Source organism: Alosa alosa, unplaced genomic scaffold (genome assembly GCF_017589495.1).
Source record: "Alosa alosa isolate M-15738 ecotype Scorff River unplaced genomic scaffold, AALO_Geno_1.1 AALO_1.0_unplaced_148, whole genome shotgun sequence".
NCBI classification, from domain to species: domain Eukaryota; kingdom Metazoa; phylum Chordata; class Actinopteri; order Clupeiformes; family Clupeidae; genus Alosa; species Alosa alosa.
In genome coordinates this window covers 1,342-17,973 of record NW_025962264.1, presented here as the reverse complement: position 1 = coordinate 17,973, position 16,632 = coordinate 1,342, and the positions used below count along the sequence as shown (strand labels likewise).

The 16,632-nt window shown below is 40.7% G+C and overlaps 5 long non-coding RNA genes across 5 annotated transcripts; all 5 read left to right on the top strand.

The window, feature by feature from the left end:
- Positions 1 to 319: 319 nt before the first annotated feature.
- LOC125290157 lies at positions 320 to 3,010 on the top strand. Its single transcript, XR_007192757.1, has 3 exons — positions 320 to 408; positions 1,173 to 1,337; positions 2,940 to 3,010. It is a non-coding gene; the product is annotated as an uncharacterized LOC125290157 (long non-coding RNA).
- LOC125290160 lies at positions 1,429 to 1,994 on the top strand. Its single transcript, XR_007192760.1, has 2 exons — positions 1,429 to 1,486; positions 1,664 to 1,994. It is a non-coding gene; the product is annotated as an uncharacterized LOC125290160 (long non-coding RNA).
- Positions 3,011 to 6,420: 3,410 nt separating the features above from the next.
- LOC125290156 lies at positions 6,421 to 8,115 on the top strand. The gene is made up of 4 exons (XR_007192756.1): positions 6,421 to 6,509; positions 7,275 to 7,439; positions 7,521 to 7,590; positions 7,786 to 8,115. It is a non-coding gene; the product is annotated as an uncharacterized LOC125290156 (long non-coding RNA).
- A 2,845-nt stretch (positions 8,116 to 10,960) lies between these two features.
- On the top strand, positions 10,961 to 11,701 carry LOC125290159. Its single transcript, XR_007192759.1, has 3 exons — positions 10,961 to 11,046; positions 11,128 to 11,197; positions 11,375 to 11,701. It is a non-coding gene; the product is annotated as an uncharacterized LOC125290159 (long non-coding RNA).
- Positions 11,702 to 13,612: 1,911 nt separating this feature from the next.
- Positions 13,613 to 15,115, top strand: LOC125290158. The gene is made up of 4 exons (XR_007192758.1): positions 13,613 to 13,701; positions 14,467 to 14,631; positions 14,713 to 14,782; positions 14,980 to 15,115. It is a non-coding gene; the product is annotated as an uncharacterized LOC125290158 (long non-coding RNA).
- The last annotated feature ends 1,517 nt before the right edge of the window (positions 15,116 to 16,632 follow it).

Below are 16,632 nucleotides of genomic sequence, written 5' to 3'. Positions count from 1 at the left end.
ATAAATACTTCGAGGGCATCGTTTAATCCAATTTTAGGCAGGGCTGCGGGCTAGGTCTAGGAAAGCGGCAGCCAGGCGGCCGTGGGCTCCCTTGCACGGGACGGCAGCTCACGCCGCCATCGGGGCCAACATCGAAGAACGGTAACTGGCCACTGCTCGGCCACTGCTCTTTCCCTGTGTCTTATCTGTGTCTCATTTGTCTGACCCGTCATTGGCTTGTCTTATTTGCATGTCCCGCCTTTACAACAAACCTTGCATGTTTTCATTGGCTTGTTCTATTACATTCTGGTTCGTGATTGGCTGAATTCCCCAGCGTGAAGTTTTGAGTTGAAGTTCAGCAGTACGTCTGTCTGTATTCACTCTATTTTTCACGGCTCGCAGGAAAAGTTCCTCATATCTAAACAACACGTAAGTTACGTTTTTTGTCTGTGGTCGGACAACTTTAGCAGTGATGTAGATGCTGTAGCGAAATTCGAAGTGTTAATATACGAACTTAATGTTTAGAGTGTAACCGCGAATGCATTGAAATGAATGGGCACATATTGTGTAGCCTCCTAACGAGAGCTCTCGCGTTGGGAAAATGCATAAAATGAAAATCTGAAAACGTAGTTATCTTCGTAAGACCCTTGGGTAGCTGTGATACTAATGTTGTAGCGAAATTTGAAGCGTAAATATGCTAACTTTATGTTTAAAGTGTAACCGCGATCGTTTCCCATAGGAATGAATGGAAACACACAGTCTCCTAACGAGACCTCAAATTCGGAATAATGCATGATATTAAAATCTGAAAACGTAGTTATCTTCGTAAGACCCTTGGGTGGCTGTGATATAAATGCTGTTGCGAAATTTGAAGCGTAAATATACAAACCCTATGTTTAAAGTGTAACTGCGATTTCCATAAGAATGCATTGAAATGAATGGGCACAGATTGTATAGCCTCCTAGAGGCCTCATTGTGTTGAACACGGTATGCATCACTTCAAGTCAGATCTGCTCAGATCTTGCACAGATCTGCATGAAGACGAACACGCCTATCGTGAATCCTAATGGTCTGATGTCCTGACATTAACATTGATGCAATGTTGTCCCAAAACCCCAGGGGAGGCAAACGGCTAATGTACATTAACAGTGCAATTAGTCAGTGAAGTTTATTACAATGTTTTTCTATTACAGCTATCTGGATTGGGTACGACAGCTGACGGTGATAGATAGCTGGGTCCAGGATAGGCCTCCTGAGGAGTTATGTGCTGGCCCGGGACAAGGAGCCAGGTGCCTCCTCCTCGGACCCTCCACCTGTCGCTAAAGTGCTTGAGCGCTGAGGTCGACTCTCCCTGTACTGTAAGTATACATTTTGATGTGAATACTTGTGAGTAATGTATGAGTGATGCACTGTGCTAACGCTGTGATGTGTGTTGTCAGGCACGCATAGGGGACGCCCCACCAGCAGTGGTCCCCTCTTCCTGTCTCTCCTCTCAGCAACCACTTCAGTATGTATAGTTTTCTTTAAAAAAAAATTCTCTTTAATAAAAATAAACATTAGTTGCTTAAATACTCTGTCTGTTTTTGTGAAGGACAAAAATCACCATAAAAGCTGGTTGAAAATAAGCCCTAGTTGTTTGCCGCCGTGTGTGTGTGTTTGTTTGTTTGTGTGTGTGTGTTTACAGACATTGACTTCCCCTCCACAAGGACCGGGACCTTGCCGTGGTGTGGAGGTTTCATACAAACACCGGTCCACCCACCCTGCAACAACTCTTCTACAGGACAGTGACACTACGTTTCTTTAAAAAAAAAAAAAAAAAAAACATTCTATGTCTGCTGTGATGTGATGTATGTGGTTTAAAAAAAAAAAAAAACATCCACACCACTGTGTTCTGCATTCTGCATCTCTACACTGAACACTTATGCCGTGTGTCTGCTCTGATGTTTTTATTTTTTATTATTGTTTTGTAGTTTAAAATAAACAATCTATATGTATAATATATAGAATATATAACACACTGTCATGTCTATGTGCTGTTATGTTCTATGCACTGACAAGTTGTATAGACCTACTATGTAACATTTAGCCTAGGCCTACGTTTCAACAAGAACGCCCAGACCAATACTGTTGACAGGAGCATCAATTATCTATTTCTACAGTAAGGAATTTCCGTTGCCTACCATAGGAGTTCATCAAGTCTGAAGTAGCACGTCAATGCAAAACAATCCATAGTTAGGCCTACGAGTTATGATGACAATAATGCTAGCCGCCAGCCTTGTCAAAGTTAACTTTGCTAACGTTTTGCTGAGCCTACCCTATTGACTACATTTGTTGCACACTTAAAAAAATATCTTCAAAAGTATTTAGAAGGTGGTTTCATTTATTTCCATTCCAATAACTTCACACATTACATTTCCGTTTGCACTTGTAGGCTATGCTGCATTAATTTCTTTGTTCCTACTATTTAGTTTATTTTCTGGAACTTCTATTTCTCAGAGCCGTGTACGGCTCTGCTATTTCTTATCCTGGACTGCCACCTGCTGGATAGAAAAAGCAACAGGTCATTATGTGAACAAAAATCTACACGTTTGAATGGCCAAAAAAAAGATAAATCATAGGTGGTATTCCACACATTACCATGGTGTTAGGGTAGCCTACTCTGCACATGTCATTGACGGTGACTGCTAACTTCAGTCATTTGCATTTATCATGCTGAAAATCTGACACCAGGCACTATACTGATGCCTGACCCAAAGGGACAATTATAATAAAAGAGAGGAGTTATGTGCTGGCCCGGGACAAGGAGCCAGGTGCCTCCTCCTCGGACCCTCCACCTGTCGCTAAAGTGCTTGAGCGCTGAGGTCGACTCTCCCTGTACTGTAAGTATACATTTTGATGTGAATACTTGTGAGTAATGTATGAGTGATGCACTGTGCTAACGCTGTGATGTGTGTTGTCAGGCACGTACAGGGACGCCCCACCAGCAGTGGTCCCCTCTTCCTGTCTCTCCTCCTCTCAGCAACCACTTCAGTATGTAGTTTTCTTTAAAAAAAAATTATCTGTAATAAAAATAAACAATAGTTGCTTAAATACTCTGTCTGTTTTTGTGAAGGACAAAAATCACCATAAAAGCTGGTTGAAATAAAGCCATGTTTTAATAAACAGTAAATTAATAAACACACCATAAACACTGGTTGAAATAATTAAGGCATGCTAAATAAAGCCATGCTTAAATAAACAATTAATACATGAACACTATAAAAGCTGGTTGAAATAAAACCATGCTTTAATAAACAATTAATAAATGAACACACTATAAAAGCTGGTTGAAATAAAACCATGCTTTAATAAACAATTAATAAATTAACACACCATAAAAGCTGGTTGAAATAGAGCCATGCTTTAATAAACAACAAACAAATAAACATTTATTACAATTACAAATAGACAAATGGCATAAAAAAGCATGTTCATAAATGCTTTGATGGGAGAAATCAACACTGGTCCTTTAACCGGTCGTCTGTGTACCCTTTGATTGACACGTTTGTCTTATTTGTATGGCCGCAAACGGCCTTGCGTCCCATTTTTCACTACATTTATTCGGGATAAATACTTCGAGGGCATCGTTTAATCCAATTTTAGGCAGGGCTGCGGGGCTAGGTCTAGGAAAGCGGCAGCCAGGCGGCCGTGGGCTCCCGCGCACGGGACGGCAGCTCACGCCGCCATCGGGGCCAACATCGAAGAACGGTAACTGGCCACTGCTCGGCCACTGCTCTTTACCTGTGTTATCTGTGTCTCATTTGTCTGACCCGTCATTGGCTTGTCTTATTTGCATGTCCCGCCTTTACAACAAACCTTGCATGTTTTCATTGGCTTGTTCTATTACATTCTGGTTCGTGATTGGCTGAATTCCCCAGCGTGAAGTTTTGAGTTGAAGTTCAGCAGTACGTCTGTCTGTATTCACTCTATTTTTCACGGCTCGCAGGAAAAGTTCCTCATATCTAAACAACACGTAAGTTACGTTTTTTGTCTGTGGTCGGACAACTTTAGCAGTGATGTAGATGCTGTAGCGAAATTCGAAGTGTTAATATACGAACTTAATGTTTAGAGTGTAACCGCGAATGCATTGAAATGAATGGGCACATATTGTGTAGCCTCCTAACGAGAGCTCTCGCGTTGGGAAAAATGCATAAAATGAAAATCTGAAAACGTAGTTATCTTCGTAAGACCCTTGGGTAGCTGTGATACTAATGTTGTAGCGAAATTTGAAGCGTAAATATGCTAACTTTATGTTTAAAGTGTAACCGCGATCGTTTCCCATAGGAATGAATGGAAACACACAGTCTCCTAACGAGACCTCAAATTCGGAATAATGCATGATATTAAAATCTGAAAACGTAGTTATCTTCGTAAGACCCTTGGGTGGCTGTGATATAAATGCTGTTGCGAAATTTGAAGCGTAAATATACAAACCCTATGTTTAAAGTGTAACTGCGATTTCCATAAGAATGCATTGAAATGAATGGGCACAGATTGTGTAGCCTCCTAGAGGCCTCATTGTGTTGAACACGGTATGCATCACTTCAAGTCAGATCTGCTCAGATCTTGCACAGATCTGCATGAAGACGAACACGCCTATCGTGAATCCTAATGGTCTGATGTCCTGACATTAACATTGATGCAATGTTGTCCCAAAACCCCAGGGGAGGCAAACGGCTAATGTACATTAACAGTGCAATTAGTCAGTGAAGTTTATTACAATGTTTTTCTATTACAGCTATCTGGATTGGGTACGACAGCTGACGGTGATAGATAGCTGGGTCCAGGATAGGCCTCCTGAGGAGTTATGTGCTGGCCCGGGACAAGGAGCCAGGTGCCTCCTCCTCGGACCCTCCACCTGTCGCTAAAGTGCTTGAGCGCTGAGGTCGACTCTCCTGTACTGTAAGTATACATTTTGATGTGAATACTTGTGTATGAGTAATGTATGAGTGATGCACTGTGCTAAACCACTTCAGTATGTGATGTGTGTTGTCAGGCAAAAAATCGTGGTTGAAAATAAGCAGGGATGCCCCACCAGCAGTGGTCCCCTCTTCCTGTCTCTCCTCCTCTCAGCAACCACTTCAGTATGTAGTTTTCTTTAAAAAAAAATCTCTGTAATAAAAATAAACAATAGTTGCTTAAATACTCTGTCTGTTTTAGCCTAGTGAAGGACAAAAAATACTCACCATAAAAGTAAGGAATTTCCGGTTGGAGTTCAAAGTCTGAATGTGCTGGCCGGGACAAGGAGCCAGGTGCCTCCTCCTCGGACCCTCCACCTGTCGCTAAAGTGCTTGAGCTGAGGTCGACTCTCCTGTACTGTAAGTATACATTTTGATGTGAATACTTGTGAGTAATGTATGAGTGATGCACTGTGCTAACGCTGTGATGTGTGTTGTCAGGCACGTACAGGGATGCCCCACCAGCAGTGGTCCCCTCTTCCTGTCTCTCCTCCTCTCAGCAACCACTTCAGTATGTAGTTTTCTTTAAAAAAAAAAATTATCTGTAATAAAAATAAACAATAGTTGCTTAAATACTCTGTCTGTTTTGTGAAGGACAAAAATCACCATAAAAAGCTGGTTGAAATAAAGCCATGTTTTAATAAACAGTAAATTAATAAACACACCATAAACACTGGTTGAAATAATTAAGGCATGCTAAATAAAGCCATGCTTAAATAAACAATTAATACATGCACTATAAAAGCTTTGAAATAAAACAATTAATACATGAACACTATAAAAGCTGGTTGAAATAAAACCATGCTTTAATAAACAATTAATAAATGAACACACTATAAAAGCTGGTTGAAATAAAACCATGCTTTAATAAACAATTAATAAATTAACACACCATAAAAGCTGGTTGAAATAGAGCCATGCTTTAATAAACAACAAACAAATAAACATTTATTACAATTACAAATAGACAAATGGCATAAAAAGCATGTTCATAAATGCTTTGATGGGAGAAATCAACACTGGTCCTTTAACCGGTCGTCTGTGTACCCTTTGATTGACACGTTTGTCTTATTTGTATGGCCGCAAACGGCCTTGCGTCCCATTTTTCACTACATTTATTCGGGATAAATACTTCGAGGGCATCGTTTAATCCAATTTTAGGCAGGGCTGCGGGGCTAGGTCTAGGAAAGCGGCAGCCAGGCGGCCGTGGGCTCCCGCGCACGGGACGGCAGCTCACGCCGCCATCGGGGCCAACATCGAAGAACGGTAACTGGCCACTGCTCGGCCACTGCTCTTTCCCTGTGTCTTATCTGTGTCTCATTTGTCTGACCCGTCATTGGCTTGTCTTATTTGCATGTCCCGCCTTTACAACAAACCTTGCATGTTTTCATTGGCTTGTTCTATTACATTCTGGTTCGTGATTGGCTGAATTCCCCAGCGTGAAGTTTTGAGTTGAAGTTCAGCAGTACGTCTGTCTGTATTCACTCTATTTTTCACGGCTCGCAGGAAAAGTTCCTCATATCTAAACAACACGTAAGTTACGTTTTTTGTCTGTGGTCGGACAACTTTAGCAGTGATGTAGATGCTGTAGCGAAATTCGAAGTGTTAATATACGAACTTAATGTTTAGAGTGTAACCGCGAATGCATTGAAATGAATGGGCACATATTGTGTAGCCTCCTAACGAGAGCTCTCGCGTTGGGAAAAATGCATAAAATGAAAATCTGAAAACGTAGTTATCTTCGTAAGACCCTTGGGTAGCTGTGATACTAATGTTGTAGCGAAATTTGAAGCGTAAATATGCTAACTTTATGTTTAAAGTGTAACCGCGATCGTTTCCCATAGGAATGAATGGAAACACACAGTCTCCTAACGAGACCTCAAATTCGGAATAATGCATGATATTAAAATCTGAAAACGTAGTTATCTTCGTAAGACCCTTGGGTGGCTGTGATATAAATGCTGTTGCGAAATTTGAAGCGTAAATATACAAACCCTATGTTTAAAGTGTAACTGCGATTTCCATAAGAATGCATTGAAATGAATGGGCACAGATTGTGTAGCCTCCTAGAGGCCTCATTGTGTTGAACACGGTATGCATCACTTCAAGTCAGATCTGCTCAGATCTTGCACAGATCTGCATGAAGACGAACACGCCTATCGTGAATCCTAATGGTCTGATGTCCTGACATTAACATTGATGCAATGTTATCCCAAAACCCCAGGGGAGGCAAACGGCTAATGTACATTAACAGTGCAATTAGTCAGTGAAGTTTATTACAATGTTTTTCTATTACAGCTATCTGGATTGGGTACGACAGCTGACGGTGATAGATAGCTGGGTCCAGGATAGGCCTCCTGAGGAGTTATGTGCTGGCCCGGGACAAGGAGCCAGGTGCCTCCTCCTCGGACCCTCCACCTGTCGCTAAAGTGCTTGAGCGCTGAGGTCGACTCTCCCTGTACTGTAAGTATACATTTTGATGTGAATACTTGTGAGTAATGTATGAGTGATGCACTGTGCTAACGCTGTGATGTGTGTTGTCAGGCACGTACAGGGACGCCCCACCAGCAGTGGTCCCCTCTTCCTGTCTCTCCTCCTCTCAGCAACCACTTCAGTATGTATAGTTTTCTTTAAAAATAAAAACTCTCTTTAATAAAAATAAACATTAGTTGCTTAAATACTCTGTCTGTTTTTGTGAAGGACAAAAATCACCATAAAAGCTGGTTGAAAATAAGCCCTAGTTGTTTGCCGCCGTGTGTGTGTGTGTGTGTGTGTGTTTGTTTATTTGTTTGTGTGTGTGTGTTTACAGACATTGACTTCCCCTCCACAAGGACCGGGACCTTGCCGTGGTGTGGAGGTTTCATACAAACACCGGTCCACCCACCCTGCAACAACTCTTCTACAGGACAGTGACACTACGTTTCTTTAAAAAAAAAAAAAAAAACATTCTATGTCTGCTGTGATGTGATGTATGTGGTTTAAAAAAAAAAAAAAAAACATCCACACCACTGTGTTCTGCATTCTGCATCTCTACACTGAACACTTATGCCGTGTGTCTGCTCTGATGTTTTTATTTTTTATTATTGTTTTGTAGTTTAAAATAAACAATCTATATGTATAATATATAGAATATATAACACACTGTCATGTCTATGTGCTGTTATGTTCTATGCACTGACAAGTTGTATAGACCTACTATGTAACATTTAGCCTAGGCCTACGTTTCAACAAGAACGCCCAGACCAATACTGTTGACAGGAGCATCAATTATCTATTTCTACAGTAAGGAATTTCCGTTGCCTACCATAGGAGTTCATCAAGTCTGAAGTAGCACGTCAATGCAAAACAATCCATAGTTAGGCCTACGAGTTATGATGACAATAATGCTAGCCGCCAGCCTTGTCAAAGTTAACTTTGCTAACGTTTTGCTGAGCCTACCCTATTGACTACATTTGTTGCACACTTAAAAAAATATCTTCAAAAGTATTTAGAAGGTGGTTTCATTTATTTCCATTCCAATAACTTCACACATTACATTTCCGTTTGCACTTGTAGGCTATGCTGCATTAATTTATTTGTTCCTACTATTTAGTTTATTTTCTGGAACTTCTATTTCTCAGAGCCGTAATGCGGCTCTGCTATTTCTTATCCTGGACTGCCACCTGCTGGATAGAAAAAGCAACAGGTCATTATGTGAACAAAAATCTACACGTTTGAATGGCCAAAAAAAAAAGATAAATCATAGGTGGTATTCCACACATTACCATGGTGTTAGGGTAGCCTACTCTGCACATGTCATTGACGGTGACATGCTAACTTCAGTCATTTGCATTTATCATGCTGAAAATCTGACACCAGGCACTATACTGATGCCTGACCCAAAGGGACAATTATAATAAAAGAGAGGAGTTATGTGCTGGCCGGGACAAGGAGCCAGGTGCCTCCTCCTCGGACCCTCCACCTGTCGCTAAAGTGCTTGAGCTGAGGTCGACTCTCCCTGTACTGTAAGTATACATTTTGATGTGAATACTTGTGAGTAATGTATGAGTGATGCACTGTGCTAACGCTGTGATGTGTGTTGTCAGGCACGCATAGGGACGGGGCACCCACCAGCAGTGGTCCCCTCTTCCTGTCTCTCCTCCTCTCAGCAACCACTTCAGTATGTAGTTTTCTTTAAAAAAAATTATCTGTAATAAAAATAAACAATAGTTGCTTAAATACTCTGTCTGTTTTTGTGAAGGACAAAAATCACCATAAAAGCTGGTTGAAATAAAGCCATGTTTTAATAAACAGTAAATTAATAAACACACCATAAACACTGGTTGAAATAATTAAGGCATGCTAAATAAAGCCATGCTTAAATAAACAATTAATACATGAACACTATAAAAGCTGGTTGAAATAAAACCATGCTTTAATAAACAATTAATAAATGAACACACTATAAAAGCTGGTTGAAATAAAACCATGCTTTAATAAACAATTAATAAATTAACACACCATAAAAGCTGGTTGAAATAGAGCCATGCTTTAATAAACAACAAACAAATAAACATTTATTACAATTACAAATAGACAAATGGCATAAAAAGCATGTTCATAAATGCTTTGATGGGAGAAATCAACACTGGTCCTTTAACCGGTCGTCTGTGTACCCTTTGATTGACACGTTTGTCTTATTTGTATGGCCGCAAACGGCCTTGCGTCCCATTTTTCACTACATTTATTCGGGATAAATACTTCGAGGGCATCGTTTAATCCAATTTTAGGCAGGGCTGCGGGGCTAGGTCTAGGAAAGCGGCAGCCAGGCGGCCGTGGGCTCCCGCGCACGGGACGGCAGCTCACGCCGCCATCGGGGCCAACATCGAAGAACGGTAACTGGCCACTGCTCGGCCACTGCTCTTTCCCTGTGTCTTATCTGTGTCTCATTTGTCTGACCCGTCATTGGCTTGTCTTATTTGCATGTCCCGCCTTTACAACAAACCTTGCATGTTTTCATTGGCTTGTTCTATTACATTCTGGTTCGTGATTGGCTGAATTCCCCAGCGTGAAGTTTTGAGTTGAAGTTCAGCAGTACGTCTGTCTGTATTCACTCTATTTTTCACGGCTCGCAGGAAAAGTTCCTCATATCTAAACAACACGTAAGTTACGTTTTTTGTCTGTGGTCGGACAACTTTAGCAGTGATGTAGATGCTGTAGCGAAATTCGAAGTGTTAATATACGAACTTAATGTTTAGAGTGTAACCGCGAATGCATTGAAATGAATGGGCACATATTGTGTAGCCTCCTAACGAGAGCTCTCGCGTTGGGAAAAATGCATAAAATGAAAATCTGAAAACGTAGTTATCTTCGTAAGACCCTTGGGTAGCTGTGATACTAATGTTGTAGCGAAATTTGAAGCGTAAATATGCTAACTTTATGTTTAAAGTGTAACCGCGATCGTTTCCCATAGGAATGAATGGAAACACACAGTCTCCTAACGAGACCTCAAATTCGGAATAATGCATGATATTAAAATCTGAAAACGTAGTTATCTTCGTAAGACCCTTGGGTGGCTGTGATATAAATGCTGTTGCGAAATTTGAAGCGTAAATATACAAACCCTATGTTTAAAGTGTAACTGCGATTTCCATAAGAATGCATTGAAATGAATGGGCACAGATTGTGTAGCCTCCTAGAGGCCTCATTGTGTTGAACACGGTATGCATCACTTCAAGTCAGATCTGCTCAGATCTTGCACAGATCTGCATGAAGACGAACACGCCTATCGTGAATCCTAATGGTCTGATGTCCTGACATTAACATTGATGCAATGTTGTCCCAAAACCCCAGGGGAGGCAAACGGCTAATGTACATTAACAGTGCAATTAGTCAGTGAAGTTTATTACAATGTTTTTCTATTACAGCTATCTGGATTGGGTACGACAGCTGACGGTGATAGATAGCTGGGTCCAGGATAGGCCTCCTGAGGAGTTATGTGCTGGCCGGGACAAGGAGCCAGGTGCCTCCTCCTCGGACCCTCCACCTGTCGCTAAAGTGCTTGAGCGCTGAGGTCGACTCTCCCTGTACTGTAAGTATACATTTTGATGTGAATACTTGTGAGTAATGTATGAGTGATGCACTGTGCTAACGCTGTGATGTGTGTTGTCAGGCACGTACAGGGACGCCCCACCAGCAGTGGTCCCCTCTTCCTGTCTCTCCTCCTCTCAGCAACCACTTCAGTATGTATAGTTTTCTTTAAAAAAAAATTCTCTTAAATAAAAATAAACATTAGTTGCTTAAATACTCTGTCTGTTTTTGTGAAGGACAAAAATCACCATAAAAGCTGGTTGAAAATAAGCCCTAGTTGTTTGCCGCCGTGTGTGTGTGTTTGTTTGTTTGTGTGTGTGTGTTTACAGACATTGACTTCCCCTCCACAAGGACCGGGACCTTGCCGTGGTGTGGAGGTTTCATACAAACACCGGTCCACCCACCCTGCAACAACTCTTCTACAGGACAGTGACACTACGTTTCTTTAAAAAAAAAAAAAAAAAACATTCTATGTCTGCTGTGATGTGATGTATGTGGTTTAAAAAAAAAAAAACATCCACACCACTGTGTTCTGCATTCTGCATCTCTACACTGAACACTTATGCCGTGTGTCTGCTCTGATGTTTTTATTTTTTATTATTGTTTTGTAGTTTAAAATAAACAATCTATATGTATAATATATAGAATATATAACACACTGTCATGTCTATGTGCTGTTATGTTCTATGCACTGACAAGTTGTATAGACCTACTATGTAACATTTAGCCTAGGCCTACGTTTCAACAAGAACGCCCAGACCAATACTGTTGACAGGAGCATCAATTATCTATTTCTACAGTAAGGAATTTCCGTTGCCTACCATAGGAGTTCATCAAGTCTGAAGTAGCACGTCAATGCAAAACAATCCATAGTTAGGCCTCACGAGTTATGATGACAATAATGCTAGCCGCCAGCCTTGTCAAAGTTAACTTTGCTAACGTTTTGCTGAGCCTACCCTATTGACTACATTTGTTGCACACTTAAAAAAAATATCTTCAAAAGTATTTAGAAGGTGGTTTCATTTATTTCCATTCCAATAACTTCACACATTACATTTCCGTTTGCACTTGTAGGCTATGCTGCATTAATTTATTTGTTCCTACTATTTAGTTTATTTTCTGGAACTTCTATTTCTCAGAGCCGTGTACGGCTCTGCTATTTCTTATCCTGGACTGCCACCTGCTGGATAGAAAAAGCAACAGGTCATTATGTGAACAAAAATCTACACGTTTGAATGGCCAAAAAAAAAGATAAATCATAGGTGGTATTCCACACATTACCATGGTGTTAGGGTAGCCTACTCTGCACATGTCATTGACGGTGACATGCTAACTTCAGTCATTTGCATTTATCATGCTGAAAATCTGACACCAGGCACTATACTGATGCCTGACCCAAAGGGACAATTATAATAAAAGAGAGGAGTTATGTGCTGGCCCGGGACAAGGAGCCAGGTGCCTCCTCCTCGGACCCTCCACCTGTCGCTAAAGTGCTTGAGCGCTGAGGTCGACTCTCCCTGTACTGTAAGTATACATTTTGATGTGAATACTTGTGAGTAATGTATGAGTGATGCACTGTGCTAACGCTGTGATGTGTGTTGTCAGGCACGCATAGGGGGGCCACCAGCAGTGGTCCCCTCTTCCTGTCTCTCCTCCTCTCGGCAACCACTTCAGTATGTAGTTTTCTTTAAAAAAAAATTATCTTTAATAAAAATAAACATTAGTTGCTTAAATACTCTGTCTGTTTTTGTGAAGGACAAAAATCACCATAAAAGCTGGTTGAAATAAAGCCATGTTTTAATAAACAGTAAATTAATAAACACACCATAAACACTGGTTGAAATAATTAAGGCATGCTAAATAAAGCCATGCTTAAATAAACAATTAATACATGAACACTATAAAAGCTGGTTGAAATAAAACCATGCTTTAATAAACAATTAATAAATGAACACACTATAAAAGCTGGTTGAAATAAAACCATGCTTTAATAAACAATTAATAAATTAACACACCATAAAAGCTGGTTGAAATAGAGCCATGCTTTAATAAACAACAAACAAATAAACATTTATTACAATTACAAATAGACAAATGGCATAAAAAGCATGTTCATAAATGCTTTGATGGGAGAAATCAACACTGGTCCTTTAACCGGTCGTCTGTGTACCCTTTGATTGACACGTTTGTCTTATTTGTATGGCCGCAAACGGCCTTGCGTCCCATTTTTCACTACATTTATTCGGGATAAATACTTCGAGGGCATCGTTTAATCCAATTTTAGGCAGGGCTGCGGGGCTAGGTCTAGGAAAGCGGCAGCCAGGCGGCCGTGGGCTCCCGCGCACGGGACGGCAGCTCACGCCGCCATCGGGGCCAACATCGAAGAACGGTAACTGGCCACTGCTCGGCCACTGCTCTTTCCCTGTGTCTTATCTGTGTCTCATTTGTCTGACCCGTCATTGGCTTGTCTTATTTGCATGTCCCGCCTTTACAACAAACCTTGCATGTTTTCATTGGCTTGTTCTATTACATTCTGGTTCGTGATTGGCTGAATTCCCCAGCGTGAAGTTTTGAGTTGAAGTTCAGCAGTACGTCTGTCTGTATTCACTCTATTTTTCACGGCTCGCAGGAAAAGTTCCTCATATCTAAACAACACGTAAGTTACGTTTTTTGTCTGTGGTCGGACAACTTTAGCAGTGATGTAGATGCTGTAGCGAAATTCGAAGTGTTAATATACGAACTTAATGTTTAGAGTGTAACCGCGAATGCATTGAAATGAATGGGCACATATTGTGTAGCCTCCTAACGAGAGCTCTCGCGTTGGGAAAAATGCATAAAATGAAAATCTGAAAACGTAGTTATCTTCGTAAGACCCTTGGGTAGCTGTGATACTAATGTTGTAGCGAAATTTGAAGCGTAAATATGCTAACTTTATGTTTAAAGTGTAACCGCGATCGTTTCCCATAGGAATGAATGGAAACACACAGTCTCCTAACGAGACCTCAAATTCGGAATAATGCATGATATTAAAATCTGAAAACGTAGTTATCTTCGTAAGACCCTTGGGTGGCTGTGATATAAATGCTGTTGCGAAATTTGAAGCGTAAATATACAAACCCTATGTTTAAAGTGTAACTGCGATTTCCATAAGAATGCATTGAAATGAATGGGCACAGATTGTGTAGCCTCCTAGAGGCCTCATTGTGTTGAACACGGTATGCATCACTTCAAGTCAGATCTGCTCAGATCTTGCACAGATCTGCATGAAGACGAACACGCCTATCGTGAATCCTAATGGTCTGATGTCCTGACATTAACATTGATGCAATGTTGTCCCAAAACCCCAGGGGAGGCAAACGGCTAATGTACATTAACAGTGCAATTAGTCAGTGAAGTTTATTACAATGTTTTTCTATTACAGCTATCTGGATTGGGTACGACAGCTGACGGTGATAGATAGCTGGGTCCAGGATAGGCCTCCTGAGGAGTTATGTGCTGGCCCGGGACAAGGAGCCAGGTGCCTCCTCCTCGGACCCTCCACCTGTCGCTAAAGTGCTTGAGCGCTGAGGTCGACTCTCCCTGTACTGTAAGTATACATTTTGATGTGAATACTTGTGAGTAATGTATGAGTGATGCACTGTGCTAACGCTGTGATGTGTGTTGTCAGGCACGTACAGGGACGCCCCACCAGCAGTGGTCCCCTCTTCCTGTCTCTCCTCCTCTCAGCAACCACTTCAGTATGTATAGTTTTCTTTAAAAAAAAATTCTCTTTAATAAAAATAAACATTAGTTGCTTAAATACTCTGTCTGTTTTTGTGAAGGACAAAAATCACCATAAAAGCTGGTTGAAAATAAGCCCTAGTTGTTTGCCGCCGTGTGTGTGTGTGTGTGTGTGTGTGTGTTTGTTTATTTGTTTGTGTGTGTGTGTTTACAGACATTGACTTCCCCTCCACAAGGACCGGGACCTTGCCGTGGTGTGGAGGTTTCATACAAACACCGGTCCACCCACCCTGCAACAACTCTTCTACAGGACAGTGACACTACGTTTCTTTAAAAAAAAAAAAAAAAAACATTCTATGTCTGCTGTGATGTGATGTATGTGGTTTAAAAAAAAAAAAAATCCACACCACTGTGTTCTGCATTCTGCATCTCTACACTGAACACTTATGCCGTGTGTCTGCTCTGATGTTTTTATTTTTTATTATTGTTTTGTAGTTTAAAATAAACAATCTATATGTATAATATATAGAATATATAACACACTGTCATGTCTATGTGCTGTTATGTTCTATGCACTGACAAGTTGTATAGACCTACTATGTAACATTTAGCCTAGGCCTACGTTTCAACAAGAACGCCCAGACCAATACTGTTGACAGGAGCATCAATTATCTATTTCTACAGTAAGGAATTTCCGTTGCCTACCATAGGAGTTCATCAAGTCTGAAGTAGCACGTCAATGCAAAACAATCCATAGTTAGGCCTACGAGTTATGATGACAATAATGCTAGCCGCCAGCCTTGTCAAAGTTAACTTTGCTAACGTTTTGCTGAGCCTACCCTATTGACTACATTTGTTGCACACTTAAAAAAATATCTTCAAAAGTATTTAGAAGGTGGTTTCATTTATTTCCATTCCAATAACTTCACACATTACATTTCCGTTTGCACTTGTAGGCTATGCTGCATTAATTTATTTGTTCCTACTATTTAGTTTATTTTCTGGAACTTCTATTTCTCAGAGCCGTGTACGGCTCTGCTATTTCTTATCCTGGACTGCCACCTGCTGGATAGAAAAAGCAACAGGTCATTATGTGAACAAAAATCTACACGTTTGAATGGCCAAAAAAAAGATAAATCATAGGTGGTATTCCACACATTACCATGGTGTTAGGGTAGCCTACTCTGCACATGTCATTGACGGTGACATGCTAACTTCAGTCATTTGCATTTATCATGCTGAAAATCTGACACCAGGCACTATACTGATGCCTGACCCAAAGGGACAATTATAATAAAAGAGAGGAGTTATGTGCTGGCCCGGGACAAGGAGCCAGGTGCCTCCTCCTCGGACCCTCCACCTGTCGCTAAAGTGCTTGAGCTGAGGTCGACTCTCCTGTACTGTAAGTATACATTTTGATGTGAATACTTGTGAGTAATGTATGAGTGATGCACTGTGCTAACGCTGTGATGTGTGTTGTCAGGCACGTACAGGGACGCCCCACCAGCAGTGGTCCCCTCTTCCTGTCTCTCCTCCTCTCGGCAACCACTTCAGTATGTCGTTTTCTTTAAAAAAAAATTATCTTTAATAAAAATAAACATTAGTTGCTTAAATACTCTGTCTGTTTTTGTGAAGGACAAAAATCACCATAAAAGCTGGTTGAAATAAAGCCATGTTTTAATAAACAGTAAATTAATAAACACACCATAAACACTGGTTGAAATAATTAAGGCATGCTAAATAAAGCCATGCTTAAATAAACAATTAATACATGAACACTATAAAAGCTGGTTGAAATAAAACCATGCTTTAATAAACAATTAATAAATGAACACACTATAAAAAGCTGGTTGAAATAAAACCATGC